This window comes from Grus americana, chromosome 1, assembly GCF_028858705.1.
Source record: "Grus americana isolate bGruAme1 chromosome 1, bGruAme1.mat, whole genome shotgun sequence".
NCBI lineage: Eukaryota > Metazoa > Chordata > Aves > Gruiformes > Gruidae > Grus > Grus americana.
In genome coordinates, this window is record NC_072852.1 from 195,607,460 (window position 1) to 195,631,140 (window position 23,681).

Genomic DNA, 23,681 nt, shown 5'->3' on the forward strand with positions numbered 1-23,681 from the left:
TTTACCAAGATTCAAAATTATCACAGCATTGTTACTTATTTTTAAAAGAAAAAGTATTATGAAAAGAATGGTAACACCTGAATGGCACACCGAAAACTCTTGTCAGCTGAACTCCTGACAGAATCTGGCAGAAATTCAAAGTCTGGTTTGTCTCTAGTAATGCTATTAACATTTCAAAGGTTGATGATGTTCTGGGAATTACACAGGAGGGATTATTTTTTAAGTTAAGAATTAGTACTCTAAAGCCTTGCCTGCACTAGGAATATTACAGCTATCTTGCAATAGGTAAATGGACTATATCTGAGACACTAAGTTCTCTATCAGCCGTTTTGCTACTTTATCTGTACTGGTACAATTAACATAGCAGCCGTCTTTCCCCATAGTGTGAATAGACCTGTATCAGTATAAACTGTATGTATTGGTAGCTTATTTCCGCATAGAAGGAAACAACCTCGGAGGGCTGGCCCAGTTCCAGAAATTGTTTTTAATTATATTGCAGTTGCTATGCCTGTATAAACTATTTGTATTGGAGACCTTATATCAGAAGAAAGTTACTTCATTCTAGTTTATTTGCCCTTATCCATAGAGCCCCATAAAAAGTTACACCACTTCTGTTTTGTAGGTTCGGTTTGCCTTTGTGGGCAAACTTGCCCTTTACACGGACTTATCTCTGTCTATGCTAGAGGATATAAACAATGAGTGTTTTGACAATAAAAATGCATCTTCCTCTCTGATATAAGCCTAATCTATTCAGTTAATACTAGGACAAGTACAGTTTACTGTGAACGGTTGGAATATTCCCATCTGGCTGCATGCACCAGAGCCTACAGAGCAGCTGCCCCCTCCCTGCCCCCTAGCGTAAGTCTGTTGTTCAGTATAGAACACAACATTTAATGTACTCCAACCAAACTTCCGACTGCTGTTTTATAGATCGTGTCTTGCCTTGCTTTTCTCCTATGTAAATGAATCTTGTCCAGTATGTGTTACCTAAGAAAGAATTAAGAAAGTTGAAGTCAGAATATCAGAACTGGAATCACTTGCAAATAAGGATGATCTGCATGTATTTGTTCTATAAAGATAATGTTGAGCAGATTCAGATGATTCCTGTTTTAAAGCTACAGGTGAGGGAGAGATCTTGATCCTATATTAAAAGGTGGAGAGAGGGGTTGTGATGAGGGAAAGACTGAAAATCAGTATAACCCTTCTGCTGTAAGCCTCGGAGCAGTAAAGAAAGGACCTAGTCAGAGAGTAACTAGCAGGAACAGAAGAGCCAAAAGCCCAGGAACCTTTGACCATTCAGAGAACATTCACTGGCTTTAATTAGCTGTTCTCTGTCCTATGCTCATTGACTGTTTGTTCCACTCTCTTTCGTTCCATTCTACCTCTACTTCTGCTTCAATCCTGCTTACTTCATACACTTGCCCACTCCCAATCTGCCCTCCTTACTCTGTATCTCCTTCTATTTTCTTTGCAAGCAAAAGCCACCCCCAAAATAGAACTATTGTTACATTTACTATAATCATGCTGTTTGTGCTGTGTGTGAACTTTTCCCCCATGCTGTCTTATCTGTTTAGACTGTTGGTTTTTATATAATCAGGGACCTTTTACTGTTCTGTGTTTATGCGCTGTCCAGCATAATGGCACTTCAATTTTCATTAGTCCTTAGAAGACCTTAAATATGATTATGAATAATATTCCTTTATCCTGATTTTTATAAGAAATCACTTCTAGGCAAATGACTACCCTTAATGAGATGAGGTATATGAGATTTAACAGGATAAGAGAAACTTTGCTCTTGCAGTTTTTCAATAGGTGAATGAGTAATTTAAAAGTAGAATGTTGTAACTGTAGTTTTATTACAGTCCAGCATAATATGATTTAAGAATTAATTTTATATTGACTAAGTTTGCATTGCACTTGCAGTGGTTTGCAAATTGTTGGTTTGTTTTCCATGTTTTCCAGCTTTTAAATTTGCTTTCTAGAAACCGCTTTGGTAAGTTGGGGTTGCTTGTCAGAAATCCGTTCCGAAGCTTGAGTGTAAAATGAGCAGGGTACTAATGATGGATATGAATGGATGGATATCTTAAGGATAACAATGGATATGGCATCTTCAAAAGCAGTGGCGTTCTGGTAAGAATTTGCATGTAATTTATTAAACAGTACATTATAGTTGTCAGTAAAATGTGGTTGTATATCTGTCTGAAGATTTGGCTGATTACTTAATGAAAATTTCTTCTAACATGTGAAAAGTAGGAGGATTGCCTTATATATCGTGCAGTATTTTAAATTCTGAAACAGTGTACAACTTTAGTTTACTTAGCTATGACTTCTTGCATATAAAAACAGTTAAAGTATATTTCTAGAACAGTAAGTTATTTTAGAGAAGTAGTTAGTAGCCATTTATGGCTCACTGTGAGCCCGTTTCTCTGAATATTTAGAACTGAATATTTTTGAACTGTCATTTAAAAAAAAACAGCTTTTTTTGCATTCAGAGTATACTCAGAGAATGTTATAACTAACCTCTGGTGGCATATTTCACCACTACACATGTAACTGTTCTAACAGGCATTGCATCTAACTTTGCAGGAGATGTGAAACATTTATGTAACTATTGACAAATCAATCATAATTGGAAACATTTAATAGTTGTATAGGTTAAAAAAAAGTATAACGGCAGCATGCTAAGTTACTATACTGGTTCTACTTTGTTGGAAGCTTCATGGTATTTAAATAATGTATGCAATTAGCAAATGCAAGTAGAAACAACAGTGGAAGTTTTACTATAAGTACAGTGTAGTAGAAGTGGTTACTTTTAATTTAGTCTTTGAAATAGTTTAGGCCAACAATTCCTTAAGCAAAAATTCTTGTTTTCACCAAAACCAATTATGTTCTTATCAATGTATGTACTGATACCTTGAAATTCACAAAGAATTTGTGCCTTTGTTTTTTCTTCCTATTTTTGAATCCCACTGGTGGTTGGTATTGCAGTGGAACTGTTCTGGTAACAGCTGGCAGCTCTTAAAGCTGCTTCTTAAAGGTATTTTGAGGTCCTGGGTATGTATACACTATGTAGTAAAGAGCAGCACAGAGATTGAGTGTTTTTCTGATGAACTAGTTTCATAGCTGAGGTAGCTGTTCCAGCAACATGCTACTTCCAGTGAAATCAGGATTTTGACAGACCTCAAGAACTCTTAATTTTCTCATGCCATGCTAAAAGCTGTGGTGGCTCAGGAGCTGATTCACAAGCAGATTAGGCATTAATTGGATGGACAACGTCTGTCAGAGGGGTGGTGGTTAATGTCTGAGAGTGGTAACAGCATTCAGTCCACTGTGTGTCTGTTAGAGCCCTCAGCCCTGTTTGAGAGGCAAGGATAAGGAGCTCAGACTCGTAGTGCTAACACAGGTACTTCCTGTGGGCACCTGATGAGAGCAGCAAAACTGTAGTGTATCCTGGGGGGAGGACTACCAGTCTGGCTGACAGAATCCAGTGGCACTGTACTCAGTTCCACAGTATAGACATGTGCCATAGCATAACAGGTACCTAAGGCAGCATTAATTAAAACAGAGTATACTCACGAAGATATTGGGAGAGGAAGTACGGAGAATGCCTGGTACATTAATTCCCTAGAGGTCTGTGGCCAGACTCCAAAGGCCTGATGTAAGTGCACAAGTTAGACCTGAAAAGGCCTGATGTAAGTGCACAAGTTAGACCTGAAAAGATTAACGTAAGCAGTCTCCTCATTTGAAATTAGATTGGTATGGAAGTGACTAATAGTGACTTCTATTTAATATGCCTTTCTGCAACACTCAGCTTTTCACTTTTACTTTCAAGGTGGGAGGCAGATAAAATCTGGTCCTCAAAGTGCTATGCACTCGTTCCAGTGCCAAAATACAAAACACAAATCAGCAACTGTAATGTAAGGCATACTAGCTTCCTCTAGCTGCACTGGACAAGTATGCATGCTAGATGTGTGAACATAAGCATAGATATCTGCTTAGATATATTTATAAGTATTTTTTTAAACTGCTGTGATTCTGTAGGCTATCATCATAACTTGGGATGAGGAAGTTAGGCTGCTCACAACTTTTTTTTGGTCAGGCTAATCTTTCACTCTAGTTCATTGCATGGCAAGTGTTTGTTTATTTGATCTGTTTATATTTTAAACCAGCTTGGGGGGGGGGGGTGAGCTCCTCTTAGTTTCAAAACCCCTCAAATTCTGAAGGAGGATATCAATCAAGAAAAAACTAGTTTACAATTTCCATGTTGTAGAGGTATCTTATCTGAGTTGCAGTAGTTAGAAAAGATCAACAGAAAAAGACACTCCAGCCTTGAATTTTATAAGGTGATTGTACTGACTGATATTGTTTCAAATAAAAGCAGTTATTAACTTGTAAAAGAGTTGACTGTCATTTAGTGTTTAATTCCTCTTTTGCTAAATAATTTTTGTGATATTAACTTCATTTGTGACACTTTAGTAGGTGGAAGCCTGAGGGGGAAAATGTTATAGTTCTTTCACAATTCATTAGTTTGTGGATGTTTCTGTTATGTTGTTTCCACTCTGAATGACTCATATGTTAAATGAACATGCCAGCCTAAAGGCATGCCCTCAATATTGCAGCCCACAGTGAAACTTGATGCCATTACATATAAAAATGTGGAAGATGCTTATACCCATTTGAATCCTTGAGAAGTTTTGTGCATGTTGGACATGTGTGCTATCAATTACTTACTCTATGTGCTCTCTTTTAAAAAGCTATGTTTTACCATGTCTGATTGCTCTTTTTCACACCGTTGATTTGCTGAGTTTGTAGGCTACATCTGTCTGGTGAGCCTGAGTTGGAACTGAGAAACAGTGATTTTTTTTTTATAAAGTGGCACAGTTTCAGTGTATTCATTTCTGCACCATTTGATGAGAGACTATAGAAGTATCTACTTTGCATTGCCACCTGTGTATTTTTGTAATGATTTAGACAGATTCAGAAATGCTTTTCTTTGGAAAGTTGATAGCATAGATCTAATGCTGTCCATATTGTGAAAACACTAATTAGAGTGAACCAGTTGGCCTCTGGTTATCTTAGCTCTCCTTGAATTTTGGCTTTCTTGCCAATTTAATTTTCCATCTTTAATGAAAATGTCAAAGAACAGATTTACCTATTGACAACATGTCACACAAATTATCACATATTACAGAAGCTTCATACTGGAACACTGCAAGAAGCAGGTCTAAAACTGTCCTGGGGTTCCAGTCCTACATTTCTTTAGTATCTGTTATATGGAGACAGATGTGCACTCACAGCAGCAAGAAGGGTTTTGAAAAGTAAGTAAAGTGAAATTTTTCTGATATTAAGCCTTTGGGGTTTTTATTTTTTCCCATGTGGTATACAGTAGTATTAACTGTAATAGTGAGGGGAAGGTGTTTTAAGATTTGGTTTTATTTCTCATTACCCTACTCTGATTTGATGGGTAATAAATTAAATTAATTTCCCCAAGTTGAGTCTGTTTTGCCCATGACAGTAACTGGTGAGTGATCTCTCCCTGTCCTTATCTCAACCCATGAGTCTTTCATTATATTTTTTTTTTCCCCTGCCCAGCTGAGGAGCACAGTGATAGAGCAGCTTTGGGGGGCACCTGGCCTCCAGCCAGGGTCAACTCACCTCAGTCCCCATTGATTTGTGTATTGAAAATATGTACGTAGCTGCAGAATTTTTGTTCTCTGGATGACAGACCTGTGGCTTTGATACGAGTAAAACAGATTGCTGTGATAGAATAGATACAACATCATAAGTCTTTGATGTTGGCTTTTAAATAACTGTCCTGTTCTACCATGCATAATATGTAGAGGAAGAGTTTATGCCAAAGTGAACAAATACATTCATATTGGAGTGGTCTTCCCATAAAGTTTTCACTTTACACTTCTCATGACTGTACACTGAGTGTGAATCTTTCTGTCTATGTCCCTGTTCCTCTTCAAGAGGAGGTTGTCGATGCTCACCTAACTCTACTTCCACTGATGCAGAGCTGGTCTGTCTATTCCTTATCTGGTTTGGGCTGCAAGACTATAGACACAGTAATTAAAACTGCGTGCAACTATTAACAGAATTGATCACAATTTCCATAGGCAACACTGGAAGGCAATAAAAGTAGCCATTTCAATCCTGTTTCTAATTCTAGCACCCCAGATCGAGTCTGCTCAGGTCACTTAAGGATGTCTCACTAAAAGAGTATAAAAGGTATAAAAATATAATAGAATACTGCTGTTTCATCTTCAAGTGGTGTAGTAGAGGCAAGGAGAGGAAGCGGGTAGCAGAGTGAAAATACATCAGAAATTTTTGCTCTGGCCACGCTGATGTGTTTGAGAGAATGGGGTGTAGATGCAGAGGGCAGTATCTCTGCCTTCCTGTAAGACTTTCATTTGCTTTTAATATAACTAAGGAATAACCTCCTGTAATAAACAGCAAGCCAGAAACTGGGCACTCTGGTATATTCCACATCTACAGGTGTAAAAGCTGCCTCACCCAGGCTGCTCTGCCTGCAGTTTTCTCTGTTCAGAGTTTTGGTTTGTCAAGATCCTTCGTTTGTCAGGAGAGATTGCCAGGAATCTTACTAGTGTATGCTATAGCACGTGCAGTTTTAGTCCTGCTCTCGCTTTCCCACCTCTTTCAGAGCTTTTTTTTTTTTTTCCTTTCCTGTACTGCTTGATGAAGATGCACAGCTCTAAGGTTAAGTTTAGGGGCTGAGTTTTGAGGATCTAATCAGGGTTTCTTATAAGCACAGCCAGGTTTGATGTCAGGTGCTGAAGGTACTGACCTTTTCCTTTTCCTGTTGAATCCTTCAGTTCTTTTCTCCTGGGGCGGTGGTTTCACCCGTGGCTGTGCACAGCTCTGCCAGTCACCCAGCACACATGAGTACGTTCAAGTGCCCTTAGGTTCTTCTCCGCGAGATCAATACTCGAGTCAAATGTTGCCTCGGGCCAGCTGGCAGCGCGATCGGAGGACTGTCTCCGTTAGGAGGGTCAGGATATCGCCTCGGCCACTTCAGCCAGCGCAGGCAGCTGCAGCAGCGCTGGCCGGGGCCGCAGCACGGCGGGGCAGAAGATGAGAGGCCCCTGCCCGGCCTCGGCGGCATTAGGACCCGGGCGGCTCCTCCCCGCCCGGCCTTGGGGGGAGACGCGGCCGCCAGGAGCCAGCTGGGCCGCAGCTGGTGGGGCCGCGGCGGCTTGCGGACCTTTGCCCGCCGCGCCAGCTGCTGCCTGCGGGGCGGGCGGCGCGCCCGCTCCCCATTGGCTGCCCGCGCCGCGGGGCCGCTGATGGCGTTCTCGCCTTCCTCCCCACACGACAGGCCCTAGCCAGCTCCGCGACCAGCGCGACCTTTGTCGCCGTGAGAAGTCCGCTGCTCCTCTGCCTCCTCTCGTCCTCGCCCGTGTCCCCCGTGTCCGCTTAGGCTGCAGGCTGGGTGGTGCTGCTGTGGCTTTCCGTGCTGCCTGGTGCTAGGTTAGCCTTTCTCCGTAGTGCAGTCTTTTTAGACCTAGTGCTGGCTCTTACTGTGGATTTGAACTGTGCTTTGCAGATAGGCTTGTGTTTAGGATGCCCTGGTATTACCGTAATATTTCTACTAATACAGTTAAGTGGTACGTTTTTCTAACGCAGGTGATGGCACACTGTGAGTTGTTTGGTGCTGGGAACGTTCCTTTGTATGTAATTCTGGGTCATATACTAGAATGGAGACGCACTCCTGCATAGACCTTCTGGGTACCTTGCAAAAAGATGCGTAAATAATTATAGATGAAAGCATTTAAAATAGCAAGAAATATTTTGTTCATTTCAGGAAAATTATTTGCACAACACAGAGACCAAATGAGAAGTACAATCTGAAAGTTTACCATGTCAGTTGAAGTAATTTTATTGCTTTGTTCATGTCAATTTTCTTTTGTACATATATAGTGTAAAGTTAGATCTTCCATTAATTGATATATAGTGGATTGTGGCAAATATTCGTGTTCAAAAATACTCTTTGGCTAATATTAAAGTATCTTCTGCTTAATGCCTACATGATATTCACACTCAAGACAGGTGTTCTACTCTTAGAGCAACTCTACAGTAGTTGAGTAAGATAACAGTTGTATCCTGCTGAACTCTTTGCAGTTTAATATTTAAAACAAGACATTAAGAATAAAAGTTCTGATCATTAAATTAGAATTAAAGCGGAGCAGAAGCTGATATATCATCAGACTCTTGGCTTCTATAGTGCCTGTCACGAAGTAATGGCTCTCTTAAACTGTACATTAATCATCAACAAGAAGTTCAGAAATGTCTGTTTCTATCCAAAAACTTGTATTACCAAATAAATAGCTTTCATACTATTGGAATGAGCAAAGAAATGTCTTTAACAAGGAATTCCTTCACATCTAAATGAACTTAATTTACACCTTCTCCCCCATTAGTTTAGTTTATTGCAATTGCCCATCCTCTACTTAAAAGGAAAAAAGTGCATGAGGCAACTTTGCACATAAACATACAGTGAAGTATATTTCAAATTATATATATTCAGGACATATTTGCAAGCATATAACAGCTTTAGAAAAGCAAAATGTCCCATTTATTTTAGAAAGTGATCGATATTTGTCAATGGAGTGTGTTACTAAAATGATCACAGGCAAAAGCTACACAACTGAATCTGGCAAGTGACAGTTCTTTTACTCACAAATTCACAGCCTGTGTCATTTGCAAAACATAATAAGTTAAAGGGAATAAATTTTATGTTCTGATTTCCTGGTGGTGAATGGTCTGCTGCTTTTGGAACACAGATGAAAGGTATGTTGCCTTTTTGATTCAGAAATACTGCCTTTCTGCAACCTGTTGGCTTGCTTTTATGCCAGACAGCTTTTCTGTCATTGTGGACAGTAAGGTCTTCTCAGGCCCAGAGCTCTACATCGACTGAAATTCCCTTCTCTAACAGAACCAGTTTCTCAGTTTCTCTTGTCGTGGTACCAGCTGCATTCTCTCTCTCCAGGAAAGAGTTCCCAGGCAATCTTTTTGGTTCTTTGTGCTGTCTATATTATTGACTTTTGGAGTCTTCATTCATACCCTCTATTGTACTGTGTGTTGCTTCAGCCATTTATTTCTGCCCTGTTTACCTGACCTACCCACTGACTAAGCCATAAGTCCCATCTTTGCATTAGCAGTGCTGGCAGCCTCTCCTTCCTGTTCCCCCACTGTCCCCCATCCCCAGACATTATTATGTTCTCTTTACCTTCCCAGACACAGTGGAAAAAAACTCAAACAAAATATCGGAAGCCCTATTCTTCTACTCTATTTCATTTTTTGCCCCTTGCATATCTTAATAAAGTTAAGACTCTTGGCACTTTGAGAAAGAATTATAATTTTCTGTATGTCTTTGTAATGACTAATGCAATGGACTAATGTGTTTTCTAGTATGTGCCATGACAATATGCATTTCAAACTAAAACAGGATGATCTAATCAAGATAACCAAGCAGTGTAGTGGTGGCATACTAAGGAATTAGTAATTAAGCTATTTCTAGCTCCCTTGTTTGTGGGTGATCAGTAAGTAGTCACTTTTTGGGTGCTTTTTAGCAAGATCTGTGATGAGAATCCACATTAAAACAATCCCTTTAAAAAAAAAATTGGTAAGGGGAAAAATGTTCAATTTCATGTGTCTGAAAAATAAATGAACTTCTAAGAAACTGGCTGTGATTGGAAATCAGGAAAAATACATTTTAGGTAGAACCTGCAGTGATGGAGAAAATGAGTGTATAATCACGCCGATTTTCATTTTTCATTTATTTGCCTTTATTGCTTACAGAAGAGCTTAAAGTGCCCAAACTTCAATTGTTTCAAAATGTTCTAGTATCACTATACTGTTGTTAATGAGCTATTAATAGCAGTTAATGCACACTGTAAGAAAAGTTAGTGTGAGATTGTAAATAAAAGTTTTATAATGAAATCAAGTTGCTATTCCTTTTTTTTTAAATTGGTATTTTTGCATAGAAGTTATCATACTGGCTTAAACCATAAGACAGTTTCCTTTTTCACTGGTAAATACATCTTGATGCTTCAGTTCATGTTAACTCCAAATAAGTTTCCTCCTGATTTTCTTTATGTAGTAACTGGTTTGATCTACACTAGTGTTGATAGTGACATTGTATTTACATTAATAACTGAATTTCCTTGATAATCTATATGAATAAATTACGTACGATGTGAAAAACATTTCTTCTGATCAGTTTTGAATTTTCCACACTTTGGATATTTCTCCGTATTTTTTCCTTGCGTTATAAGATAGCAAGCATAGAAATGTCTGATCAGACCACTCTGGAGCATTTATTATTTTTTATGTCCACTTATAACACTCTTGATCTTAAACTTGCCAGTTTCTCTTCATATGATATTTTCAATGCTTATCATTGTTCACATTTGAACTCTTTCCAGTTCTTTAGTATCCTTTTGGAGAAGGGGTGACCTGTACCTTACGTGTTTTTTCGGTTAAGGTCACAGTATTGATTTTTATAATCCTATTACAATGGCTTTCTTCTAATTCTCTTCCATTGTTTAAGCAGCCTGTTTTATTATTTTTATTTTGAGTCTAGCAGCATATTGAGCAGAGACTTTCACTAAAGTGCTAAAGTGGTGCCCTAGTTCCTTCCTGAGGCCAAGGCATCTGGTGTTCTTTCCTAGTATGGCATAACTGATCTAATGAACAACTTCGTTAAATGGAGGCAGTCCTACCACCTCCCTTGCACCTGACACTGGCACTCATCAGCCCCAGTGATCCAGTTCATGGAACTACACTGTTAAAAAAGCAATCCTAGTCTTACCAGTAAAGGGTTGATTTTTCTCTTGGTTTGCTCCCTGAGCGGGCTTAATGGTGATGGTTGCTGCTCTTTATTGCAAGGAAAATAGAGGAGCACGTGGCAAAGGGAGGAGGAGATAGAAGTATGAACGTATCCTTTCTGCAGTGATCTGCATCAGATCAGTTTAACTAACATAAAACTATGCAGAGAGTTGTAACAGAAGTTAAGATTGATATGAATGCAGGATGGATGGAACTATGTGAGTAAGCATAAGGAGAAAGAGCAAAACAAAGGGTTAAAGAAATGGCCTGTACTGATAACGAAGGACACCTGTTTCCAGGACACCATTCCCAGTGTCCGTGTGCCACAGCAGAGATGACTTGCCAGCGGAAGATCTTGCATCCTGACAGCAGGAGGATGGCAACGAGGTTGTAGTATATCACATACACCATTCTTTTTCCCGTTAGCCGAACAGGAGAAGAGACTGCAGGCATATATTTCAGACTTACATTCCAAACAAGGAAAACCAGACAATGGGTAGCAATTTGGCCTAAGATTTATGGAAGGCGAGGTAAGCAAGATCCTTAGGCAAAGGACTATCTTGTCACAGCTGATGATTCCTGAAGGATATCCTAAAGGATCTGCTCAAAAAACTAGGTTTTTATTGCTAATCAAGAACATCTCCTGAAATGGGGTGAGGGCTTAGTAGCTGATGGCCCTTGTCCTCTGTTTTGCACAGAAGTTATCCTGAGCAGACCATTTGGACAGATAAGTCCTGATGCGTGGGAGTAAGTGAGCATAAGAGTGTGAGTGAATTAAATCTATGGGAGAATAAATGTCAGTGGGTAACATCAACTTTTCTGGAGATTTTGTAGGTAACTGTTACCTTCCCCTTGCCTAACACACTGAGTTTTATTACACAAAGTTCCCTACAGTTGCACCTCTAATTTGAAACCTCGTAAAACACAGACTCTTTTCTCTTGGGTTTATTTTAGTATATATTTGTTGTCTATTGTCATTTAAACTTGATTTGGCATTTTTGGGGCCCACTGACTCATTTTGGTTAGATTAGCAGTTTTCTGTGATTCTGAGTAACCTAAATAACCTGCAGATTTTATGCCGAGGTACTCACTCACCCCGGTTTCTGGATGATTAACAATTATACCATAATATAGGACCAAATGCACTCTTTTGAGACACTTTGAAGTTAACTCTTTGCTGTTAATGAAATTTATTATAATGAAATAATTAATTTAATCCAATATTCTGCTTTAGTTATTCTCATCAGGTTTTGATCTATGACTGACTGTGTCATAGGGGGTTTTTTGTTTGTTTGCTTTGGAGGAATTCTTCTCTTCAGGCTTTGAAAGAATTTCTTTTCTGTTATCTGGATTAATAGATCCAGAGCAAGAAGTAGATCATCATCAGTAGTAGTTCTATTCTTTTTTTTTTTTTTTTTTTTACATGATGCCTGGTATGACTTTTGCTTATTGTTTGTACTAGGATTAGATTTCCAAATTTGTGTGAGACTCCTATTTGATTCAAATAACTTCTTGAAACTCATTGTTTCTTCATAAAGTTTTATTATCTTTTTCCCAGCAATAAGCATATTTTTTGGAGACTCAGAGATTTTCTTAGCATGTAAGATGTATCTAGGGGTTTTGCTTCCTTATTTTGGGCTTTGGGGACCTTCATATTACTGAAATCTCCTTTTTTATAGGGTATATTTAAAGTTCAGTAAGTTTAACAGGGAAAAGCATGTGTTGTGGGGCGTGAACTCTTTGCAAATATGAAGGGGCTCCTTGTATTTCTTACTTTTAACTTACCAGTCCTACATTTTACCATTTTCTCATCAATTGTTTCAGCAAATAGCTTATGACGTCTGTCACACATATGACAAGGGTTTCCATGGTTTGTCTCCCGCACCCTGCTTCCTCTGCCAAAAATTCTGTATGCATCCTGGATCCACGTATATGTTCACATCACTCTCATTCTCCCTTCTCTTTCACTGAGTTGGATTATGTTGAGGGTTTGCCTGTCATTCGGACTGGGGAGAAAACCAGCTGGTGCCAGCCGTGAACACATTCCAGCTCTTTGTTATAGCTGGAGATATATATATGGCTTAATATATATATTAAGGAATTCAGAAAATAGCAAAGTTAAAGTTGATACATAGCTGTGCATCTTCTACCTGGCATGTGTGCATTATTCTGTGATAATTACACAAGCAGGTACTGTTTAATAAAATACTGTATAGCATTGTAAGACTGGTTTTTGTATTATTGTAAAATAGTGTTACTTGGGCACTGAAGTTCCTGTGATTGTAGGCACCCCATAAACATGGGCTGAAAAGATTATCTGCAATCCTAAATGTTTGCAATGTAAACAAAATACAGTTGGAAAGAGAAAATATACACAGATGAGAAGGGAAATACTAGGAGATGAGGGGGAACATTCATACCTCAGTGTGGTGGGTTGACCCTGGCTGAAGGCCAGGTGCCCACCAGAGCCGCTCTCTCACTCCCCTCATTCACTAAACAGGGGAGAAAAGGTATAACGAAATGCTTGCAGGTCGAGATAAGGACAGGGAGAGATCACTCACTAATTATCGTCACGAGCAAAACAGACCAAACTTAGAGAGGGAATTAATCTAATTTATTACTAGGCAAAACAGAGTAGAGGAATGAGAAATAAAATAAAATCTTAAAACACCTCCCCCCACCCCTCCCATCTTCCCGGGCTCAACTTCACTCCCGGCTTCAACTTTCCCCCCCTCAGCGGCACAGGGGGACGGGGAGTGGGGGTTACGGTCAGTTCATCTCACGGTGTTTCTGCCGCTTCTTCATCCTCAGGGGGAGGACTCCTCTCATTGTTCCCCTGCTCCAGCATGGAGTCCGTCTCACGGGGTGCAGACCTTCAGGAGCAAACTGCTCCAGTGTGGGGTCCCCCACGGGGTCACAAGTCCTGCCAGCAAACCTGCTCTGGCATGGGCTCCCCTCTTCACGGGTCCACCGGTCCGGCCTGGAACTTGCTCCAGCGTGGGCTTCCCACGGGCCGCAGCCTCCTTCAGGTGCCTCCACCTGCTCTGGTGTGGGGTCCTCCACGGGCTGCAGGTGGAATCTCTACACCCCCTCATCCTTCCTCCATGGGCTGCAGGGGGACAGCCTGCTTCACCATGGCCTTCACCACGGGCTGCAGGGGGATCTCTGGTCCGGCGCCTGGAGCACCTCCTGCCCTTCCTTCTTCACTGACCTAGGTGTCTGCAGAGTTTCTTACATCTTCTCACTCCTCTCTCCGGCTGCAAAAGCTCTCTCTAGTTTGTTTTTTTCCCTTCTTAAATATGTTATCACAGAGGCGCTGATTGGCTTGGCCTTGGCCAGCGGTGGGCCCGTCTTGGAGCCGGCTGGCATTGGCTCTATCAGACACAGGGGGAGCTTCTAGCAGCTTCTCACAGAAGCCACCCCTGTAGCCCCCCCCGCTACCAAAACCTTTCCACACAAACCCAACACACTCAGGCATCCCGTTCACGTACCTAAACCAAAAAGCCATTTCCACAGCTTATCCAGAGCCTCCTTCAGAGGACAGTTTGGAATACTTTAGGAGTTCCTTCATCAACATCACTCTCAACAGGAGCCTCTCTCCATTTACTCTACAGGAGGATCCATCTCCTACATCCCACACTTGCCTACTTTAGATACTTAAAATTAGATGGTGTGTATATACCTTCTTATCGCACGTTTTGCTCATAGGGGCTGTAAGAGCATCTTAGTAAGCTAAATTTCAGAGGCAGCTTTCAAGAAGAGCAGTGGAGTATGTTTTCAAATATTTAAGGGAGTTCTCCTAAAGTGTAAGGTGTAAAACAGGAAAAGGTGTAAGAGGTTTGTTTGAAAATACAACACGTGGGTGAGAGAAGAGCTGGAAGCTGGACTCCTGACACTGAATGACAGGTAGGAGATTTGAAGGGAGGACATACAAGAAGCATCCCCAGATTCATTTTTCAGTAAAAAGTGGGGGGTTTTGAAAGTGTTTTAGCCCAACACAAAATAATAAACAAATCGGATGGTATGATCTAATGGTCTTTTCAACTTTATGTTTCACAAAAATTGGCCTAACTTCAAATGCGAGCAAACCAAAGCTGTCTTCCTGACAGTGACTAAGGGACAATAGGTGCAGTGGTGATAAGTGAGGAAGGGCCTAGGCAAGTAACAGATATTACAGGAGAAGTTATTAAGAGCTGTGGAGACAGCGATGTGTTCTCCAAGTGATCGACTAGGAAAAGGGTCTTTGCAGTAGTTTTCTGAATGAATGCTAGCAAGGTTAGGCTGCGTTCCTCAAAAGCAGAGGGAAAAATGTTGCTGAATCAAACATGATGATGATGATAATTTGATTGAATGCTTCAGCTGATTGGAAGAATAAAGAAAAATATCAAGTTGGAAATGTTACACTGAATGTATCTGCAAATTATGAATATGAATCTTAGGATTTGGAGTAGATCTGGGATCTAAGGGGACACTAGAGTTATGTGTCTGAGCAATAGGCGGGATAGTGGTGTAGCTGTGCAGCATTGTGTGTGTCACCAGCAATTAAGTTGTTCATATGAAAACCTTAAAGATCTGTCCTCAAATATAATTGTATTGTTTATTTGGAGTTCTTCACTCCTATGATTGCTTCCCACGTAATATTGCTTAGACTATTACCCCACCTGCCACCAAGGACCAGATGCTAATTGTTGAGTTAGATTTGTAATGTCGCAGTGGGGTGGCTAGCATGAAAAGGTGTGTTTTGCATTTGCTGGGAAGGCACTGATCTTTTTATTTGCTTTAGTAATGAACACTGGATACAGTTATTTCTTTACAATTATGAAGTCAAGTCTTCAAATAACTATACTCCGTAGTACTTCAGTAATATAATTAATTGATTCAGTTCCTTATTCTGATCCTGCCTGATAAAGTAAGAATTCTCCTCAGGAGGAGGAAGCTTTCCATTTGCTTGAGGCTTTTATAGCCAGGTCCCGTGCCAGCCACAGCCATCCTTTTCTCCTGCCATCAGCATGCGCCAGAACTCACAGGTTGAGAAGGGGGACTGGAGAAAGGGCAGAGGAAATAACATCCCCTCTTGGCTAATTTTCCACTAGTGTATAGTCATATGGGCATGGTAGCAAACAGGTGCTAATTAGAATTATTTCTAGGCTTTTCTCACTTAAACCAGAGATGAGACAACTTTAGTATTGGGGAGGCATAACTCAAAGAAAAAAAAACGAGCTTTTTATTTTCTTTCCCATTATATTTTTGCAATAGGTACGTTTCTACCAGGTGTGGAAATATAAACTGTTAATGCATTTTTGCAAGAGGAAAGAGAAAGATTGTCTTAGGTGTCTAGTAGTCAGGTGTCCAGATTAAAATATTAAAGTATGTAGTATGCTTGGAGAAGAGAAATTAAAAAATTGCCTTTCCTCAGAAATGTAACTCTTTGTAAAGGAATTTGATATTAATACCCCTTCAATAATTTCAGGTTATTCAGAGAAAGGGCAGTGATGGCCAGGTAAGGCGGTAAATGACGTGTGTGCTAAAAATTTGTGAATTGGTAAATTCATGAGCAAGCATACTTGATGGCATGCCAGACATCTATGGGCAAAAAGTGCAGTGTACCTGCGGGATCCCGGTGGCCGGATGCTCACAGCTGGTGGGGAGGGACGAGGTGGGAGGTCAGGCATGCCTCTGCATCCGCTGGCACCTTCAGCCCTGCAGCTGGGACCTCCACTTTCCCGTGGCAAGGCAGAGCCCTGCTGGGGTGTGCTTTGTCCCCCCGCCCTGGTGCACTTGCTGAGCCACAGCCAGGTTTTAGTCTGTAACTCTCTTGAAATAAAATAACCAAATTATGTCACTATATTCGAAGTGTGGTGTTACAGGTTCTTTATCACATACCAGTTTCTGACATGCATGTGGTATACAAGTGGAAATTCAACATTAAAATGGAAATAATGATTTTGATATCTATCCTGAGCTACCACCAACACTAAGACAAAACCATTACCTTCTCCCACAAATTTTGGAAATCACGTCTGCCTTGCATACCTATGAGTTTCCTCACATACAAGTAGTCGAAGTCAAGTCAGTGTCTCATCTTGGCAAAAAGGGCATCTTAATGTCCATATGCATAGTGAATAGAAAACTTTGTATGTAATTTTTTTTTCCCACCTAGAAATAATAGCAATTCAAGTCTGTACCTCTGCATCAGTGCTATAGACAAATCAACATCTCTTTCAATGAATTTCAGATGTTCATGTTCTCATGTATCTTGGAATAATTTTTAAAAATTATTAATTTAGTTTATATAAAGGATCTTGCTGTATCTTAAGCCATCAAGTAAGAGATAGGAAAGTAATCAGAGATAATGATTCTCCTGAACATTTTTTTGGACAGAAAGTGTGTTTATATTGATTGGTGTGATTAAATGCTGATCTCTGAAGGCATAACTCTACTTTAGTAAAGGGAAGAACGGCATCATACTTGTGGACAACCTCATACTGTCTTTGGTCTGGCTATCTCAAAGAGGTAGTACTGGTGAAAGTGCAAGGGTGCAGCAACATTTACAGGCCTGATGAATTGGGCGTTACACCCTCCCGAGCTGACAAATAGCCACAGGAAGGTCAGAGGTAGAAAGAAAGCATGGACCCCTTCCTGAAGCGGATGGTAGGTGCTGCTGCTGAAGTTCGGATGACACAATACTTCGGTGTAGCCCGTGGTTCTGTGTGCTTATTCCACCATAAACCTAGTATTCCTGTAGTGTCTTCACTGCTGCTGTCACACATTCCTGTATTAAAGCCTATATTTCAATGGACAAACCTCCTTATGAAGTAGGCATTTTTTTTGACACAGTATATTTTCTCATTAGCAATTGTCTATGATACTAGGTGCATGCTACCCTGGGGTTTTATTAGTATGTCAGGGAGAAACATCTGCATAAAAAGTTACTTCATCAAACACACTGCCAAGCTAGAACTTCTCACAACCTTCAGATAGGCATAACAGTGAATATTTTTATAGAAATAATACTTTCTGTCAGTTTTACAGTGTTTTAAAATATGGTGAGATTATCTGATTTTAGTTTTTGCCACCATGTTAACTAAGAGGCTAAAAATCTACATCTCTAGAAATGAAGCATTGATGAAGATAAAAATACCACCTTTACTGATTTTAGACCACTCTTTTTTATTTAAAATAATAAATTAAACATAAATATGAAAAAGCAGCAGCATGCAGGAGGTGAACAAACGCACTGCAGGTACTCGTGTTTGCCTGAAGGGGAATATGCCGTGATCAATTAATGCTGTGTAAACCTCTTGATGTAAGATTTCACTGTAGCCTTTCCTGTAGCTGCAGCGCTTTGTGGTAAAAATGTAAATCTTGTAATGGTCTAGATAGATAATTTTTCTGGGACTAGTTTAGTGTCTCTTTAATGAGCTGTGCACTGTGTTACCTGATTTCATCCTTTTTCTGTTTACGTATTTAGGCCCTAATCCTGCTGCTGGATTTGTTCGAATGGACCTTGACAGCCATGGGGCTGACTGAGTTGATGGGACTCTGGATGACTGCAAGTTTCTACTCTGAAGATCTGATTATAGGCCTGAACCTAAATTTTTATTTTATTCCCCTGTCTATTTGCTTCTAATTCATGAAAATTATCCTACAAAACGGTATTGTCTTTGAGTCTCATGCACGCCTACTTTAGTACCATTCAGACACCGTGTGCTTGGGATGTTGTCAGACATCGTTAAAATGTTTCTTTTGTGTCATGTGCCAAAAACTCATGATTACTCTGATTATTGTGTTGTATTTTTACACTCAATGCCTTCCTACCTAAAACGGAGGAGGTTATCACCTGTGTTTTCAATCATTGTGGTATTTCTCTTAACACAGATTTTGAAGTCAAGAGCAACTGTTGGAACTCTATTCAGGTCACTTTTAAAGATGTTGGTAGATTTGTTTTTTAATTTTTGGACACAAAGTACATATTTTTTATTTTATTTCGCAATGTGGTATTTTCTCAATAGCCTACTATTACTGAAAGCTTTCAATATGATGATACTCTGTGACATAGACCAATAAAATAAGTAGGAAAAGGCATTAACTTTTACTAGCTCTCCTGTTGCTTTTCTGTTTCTGTGGCTGTGGTTACATGACATACTGTACAGCTGAGAGTGAGGATATTTTTATTTTTGTGAAGCAGAGAATATCTTTTGTTTACAGAGTGCTTTCCCTGTCCTATTCCATATGACCATGTTGCAGTTTCACTGAGTACTAAAGTTAAATACCTCTCATATAAGCTGGAAAGGACTTTGCAAAATCACATTAAAAATAGAGTTTGAGGGGGAAAATGGATATGCTCCATCTCTGTGCATGTTTGTATTTATATAGTATAGACTTTTTAAAGCAAGTGTGTAGCAATATAGGATAATTAATGGGTGAAAAGATCCAGAACATTGTAGAGAATCAGAAATACCTTCTTTTTTTTTTTCTTATAGGCTTTTTACAATGATATCTAAGAGCTGCAGAGTATTTGATGAATTTTTGCATATTCCCAGAACAACAGAAAAGCACCGCTGTCCTGTTTGACCAAGGAGAAAACCAAGCCACTCGTTCAGTCAGTAGTAAAGTTGATGATGCTAATTGGGTTCTCCTGCCTTTTAACCTTGTGCCTCCAGCTCCATTTCTCCCTCAAAAGCCAAAGCTTCCATTATAATCAGCTGCTTTGCATTTCTGTGTAAAAGGCCCAAGGTGTTTTGGTTTGGACTCACAGAAAATGAGGAAGACAAGGTTGGTGGCCATCTGCCAAGGAGCTTGGTCTGACTCGCTCCTCGTTCACAGAAGCCGATGGCGAAGGCAGAGGCAGAACTGAGTGTTCCTGTGTGGCGTTCAACTGCCTTAACCACATGCCCATCGCTGTCTTCCTGTAGTTGTCTGTCTTGTTCTCTGCACAACTTCGAGAGCAAACACATATACCAACCTATAAATAATCTAATTCGATACACAACCCTGATTCATTTCCTGAGCAGCGTGTGTCCTGCACACACAGGGCAGCTGCGGTCCTGTGGAAAAATTCAGCAGAGTGGATGAGGCCAAATATTAAGGCTATTAAGTATGTAAACTTTGCAATGAAATAGCATTATTTTAATGTACCTTATTATAGCTATAGCTTGAAGTATTTTTAACAAGGAACAAGAAAAAATGAATGCTTTTAGAACTGGTTGTAAACATTTCCCTGTGTAGCATGTGAATGTGAATACTCAGCTCAGTGAAATACAGAACGCCAGCCGGCAGGAGGAGGCTGGCCACCTCTGGGGAGGAAGGGAAGGAAGAAGGCTGGGTAGTAAATGCCATGGGTATACCCAGTTTGCTTTCGAGTCTCAGGGACTATTTGGGGAGACTTTACCCTACCTTTTATTTTTTCTTCAGCATTCCCAGCCCAGAAAATGAGCTCTGCCAAAGTTTCTCAGTGCAATAGATGGTGAGGGTGTGCGGTGTGTTGCTATAGTCTGCTAAGAGTGTAAAGAAAGAAATGGAAATCAAAAGTGGGTTTTTCTCCTATCTATGCTTTTCTGTCAGAAAGTAAGAGGAAGCACTCCTCAAGTCTCCCAGTTTTCTCCCAGATGAATTTCAGGGGCGATCCATGTGATCCTTGATCTCAAAAATGGGTAGCAAAACCTTTTAAAATAGAAAATACTGCTCTCGTCCCCTTAATCTTCTTCCCAGTCAAACTGCAGTGGCCTGTTGTGTTTGTAAGCTACCAAGGATGGCGTGTAGGCTCCAGTGCCAGAGCAGTGGTGTTGGGAATCACAAGCTCATCTCTTTATCTTTTATGTTAGCCTTAATTAAGATTATAGGGTTTTTTTCAGAGAAATCTTGCCAGGCCACGGCAAGACCATGGTTTCAGTTTTTGTTAATGTTCTACCTTATCCATGGATGACACTTGAGATTTGGTGACCAGGCTAGTGATTTGCTATGAGGAAAACAAAGCAATCTCATGCTTTGCTTTTGCATATTTTTCTCTGGGGTATGCAGTCTTTTCCCACGAGTAATGCAGCAAATTCAGATGCCCTGTAAAGAGCACCAGAGATGATACTGAGATATAAAGGTAGTTAGGAAAATTTTGGTCAGGCCATTCACTAAGATTCATAAAAATTGAAACGCTTGCAAAAGTACATCAGTTCTACTGGCATTTTGTTGTAAACAAAAAATGAAACCCCTGCTTTTAACGCGCTTTTTTTTAAAAATAAGTATCAGTTTTCAAAGTTTCGCAGCTGTAGAGAAATTGTGGGAGCAGGAAGAATAAGTCTTGATGGGGTGGAATCACCTTAAGCCAGTATCTCAACTCAACACTTTGTATCATGAAACCATGGCCTGAAACTGCTGCCTGTCATATCAGATATTATCATTGATTTATTATGTTACTTCATCTTAGGCGTTGTTTGTAACCTTTTGGCAGGGATTGTTTTTCTTCTCTGATTTGGAGGATTTTTTTGGCCTGGGTTTTTTGGGGGGAGTTTTCTGGGTTGGTTGTTGGATTCTTTTTTTACCAGCACCTAATGTGAGGGAGCCCTGATCCATGACTTGGCTTCCAGGTACTAGGATAATACAAGTAGTAATCATGCATGCTGCTAAAAATTTTCTACCTTAATCCATTTGCATTTGTTTGCCTTCAGCTTCCAGTCATTGATTCTTGTTATGCCTTTCTGTGATGGATTAAAGAGCTCTTTAGTACTCACTATTTTCTCCCCAGGAAGGTGCTTTTACCCGGTAATCAACTTACTTCTCAATCTTTCTTTCTTTTTTTTTTTTTAAAGCAAAACAGATTGAGCTTTTTATGGTTCTCATTATTTTTTCACATTCTTGGATGATTTTTGTGGCTCTTTTCTATCCCTTCTCTAATTTTTCTATTATAAAAGAGACGTAAAACTGTATTTTACTAGTCACATACACAGAAATAAAATTACTTCACTGTTTACTCCTGTGTTAGTATGGTCAGAAATTGATGTTTTTGCAAGGTCAGATAAAATAAACAACTATTCAACTATTTAATATGACTTCAACACATATGAGTATGTAATTATTAGAGGACAGAAAAGGATAGATCACTTAAAAAACATTTAAATACTTCATAAACTTCAAAAGGACTATCAAATCAGTGAGAGTGGGTGTGCAGGGGGGTGTCTAAAAGTATTTCTGTTTGGTTTGAGGTTTTTAAGGAGACAGAAGTGAAATAACAATAATCTTAACTGTAAATCAGCAATAATACATCAAAACCTTACGTGCTGTGGATAACACAGTAATACGTACTTGCCAAAATTTTGTAGGATTGAATGCAAAACCTTTGTTAGTAATGGACTATGCAGGCCATTGGAAATAGAGACTGTGAATGGGTGTCAATATATGCATCCCTTACATCATTTAATCCCATATGTAGCCACTTGCTGATATTCGGAAACCCTAGAACAGTTATGTGATCTGTTATGCTGTAATAGAAGAAATAACATAGTATCAAGAATTTCTTTTGTTATAAAAGCTGTCACCATTAAGTCATATAAGAGTTCAAACAGTCAAAATCCACAGCTTCAAAGAAGCTCTTGAAAATTTTACTGCTTCAGTATTTCTCACCAAAGTAGTGGCTATTCATTTTGATTTTTATCCATACTTTAGGACAAGGTTGAGTTAAATTTACCCTAAGGAGACTAACCAGATGCCTGCCTGATCAAAGCATCTCGGCCTACCCAATGACTCTTATGCATATCGGCATCTGAATTGAATCCCCACTCCCAGATCCACACTTATGCCTCATGGAAACCATCAGATTTTCATTATATTGAACTGCAGAGTGTTTAAGCTCTCAGTGCTGCAGATCGGTTTAATGCAAGTTTGTCTAATGTTGTGTCTTACACAAATTTGAGGTCACCACATTGACTTTCTGTCCAAACTGTCTTGCTTTTTGACTTTGAAAAGAGTACAACTTTCCATTGTGGCAGCATTCCCTCAGTGAAACTTGGGACATATTCAATAAGGAACTTAATTTGTTTCAGCAAAATTAAAGTTCATGGAAACATGGTAAATGAGGAAAAAGGAGAATTAAAATAATGTAAAAGACTTAAAATCCTCTAAAACTCCTGAAAAAGCAGTAAAGATGAATAAGGACAGAATAGAAAGCCAAATGGCCTCTAGTTAAGAAAGTACTAATCTAAATAGATTTAGACTACAAGTGTGTGTTAAATGAAAAAGTTAATACTAAGATTTTGGTAGCACTAGGTAACTTGGGGTAGAAGCTGCCCCTCTGTGATGATGAGCTCACAGAGCCCTTTTCAAAACAACTATGTTGTTGGAAAAAGATGGGCGAAGTGGGCATTCCCTTGAATGCCTTTTGGTATCACAGGCTTAGTCAATATAAAGTATGTCACTTCTTACGTCCTAGGTTGCCTCCTGAGTATCCCAAGTCCTGGAATAGAACCCTTAATTAAAGGGAGATTGACGACACTGGGAAAGAAGATGGTAGAAGAAGCAGGATGATTATGATAGAAGCTGGAGACAGTCGCCGTAAGAATACTAGCATAACTTCATTTCTCTGAATGGCCATTTAAGAGGTGATCCTCCTTCCTGCCCCAATAATAAATTGGGATGGCTGCATATAATGGTAGGTGTTTGACCAATGCAGCACCCACTGGAGTATAATGTATACTGGATAACCATTCTGGGGGGGAGGGAGGGATGGTAGCTAGAAAATTACTTTCCCATTAAATAATGCAACTGATGAGTATTTGGTGAGCAGGTACAACTGCCGCAGTGCATTTTCCAGCTTATCTTTGCACAGGAGTATGAGGAAAAGA

General features: G+C 39.7%; 1 long non-coding RNA gene across 1 annotated transcript; it reads left to right on the top strand.

Moving 5' to 3' along the window:
- The first annotated feature begins 728 nt into the window (after positions 1-728).
- LOC129211141 (uncharacterized) lies at positions 729-22,454 on the top strand. The gene is made up of 3 exons (XR_008578762.1): positions 729-858; positions 1,963-2,130; positions 18,323-22,454. It is a non-coding gene; the product is annotated as an uncharacterized LOC129211141 (long non-coding RNA).
- Positions 22,455-23,681: the final 1,227 nt, after the last annotated feature.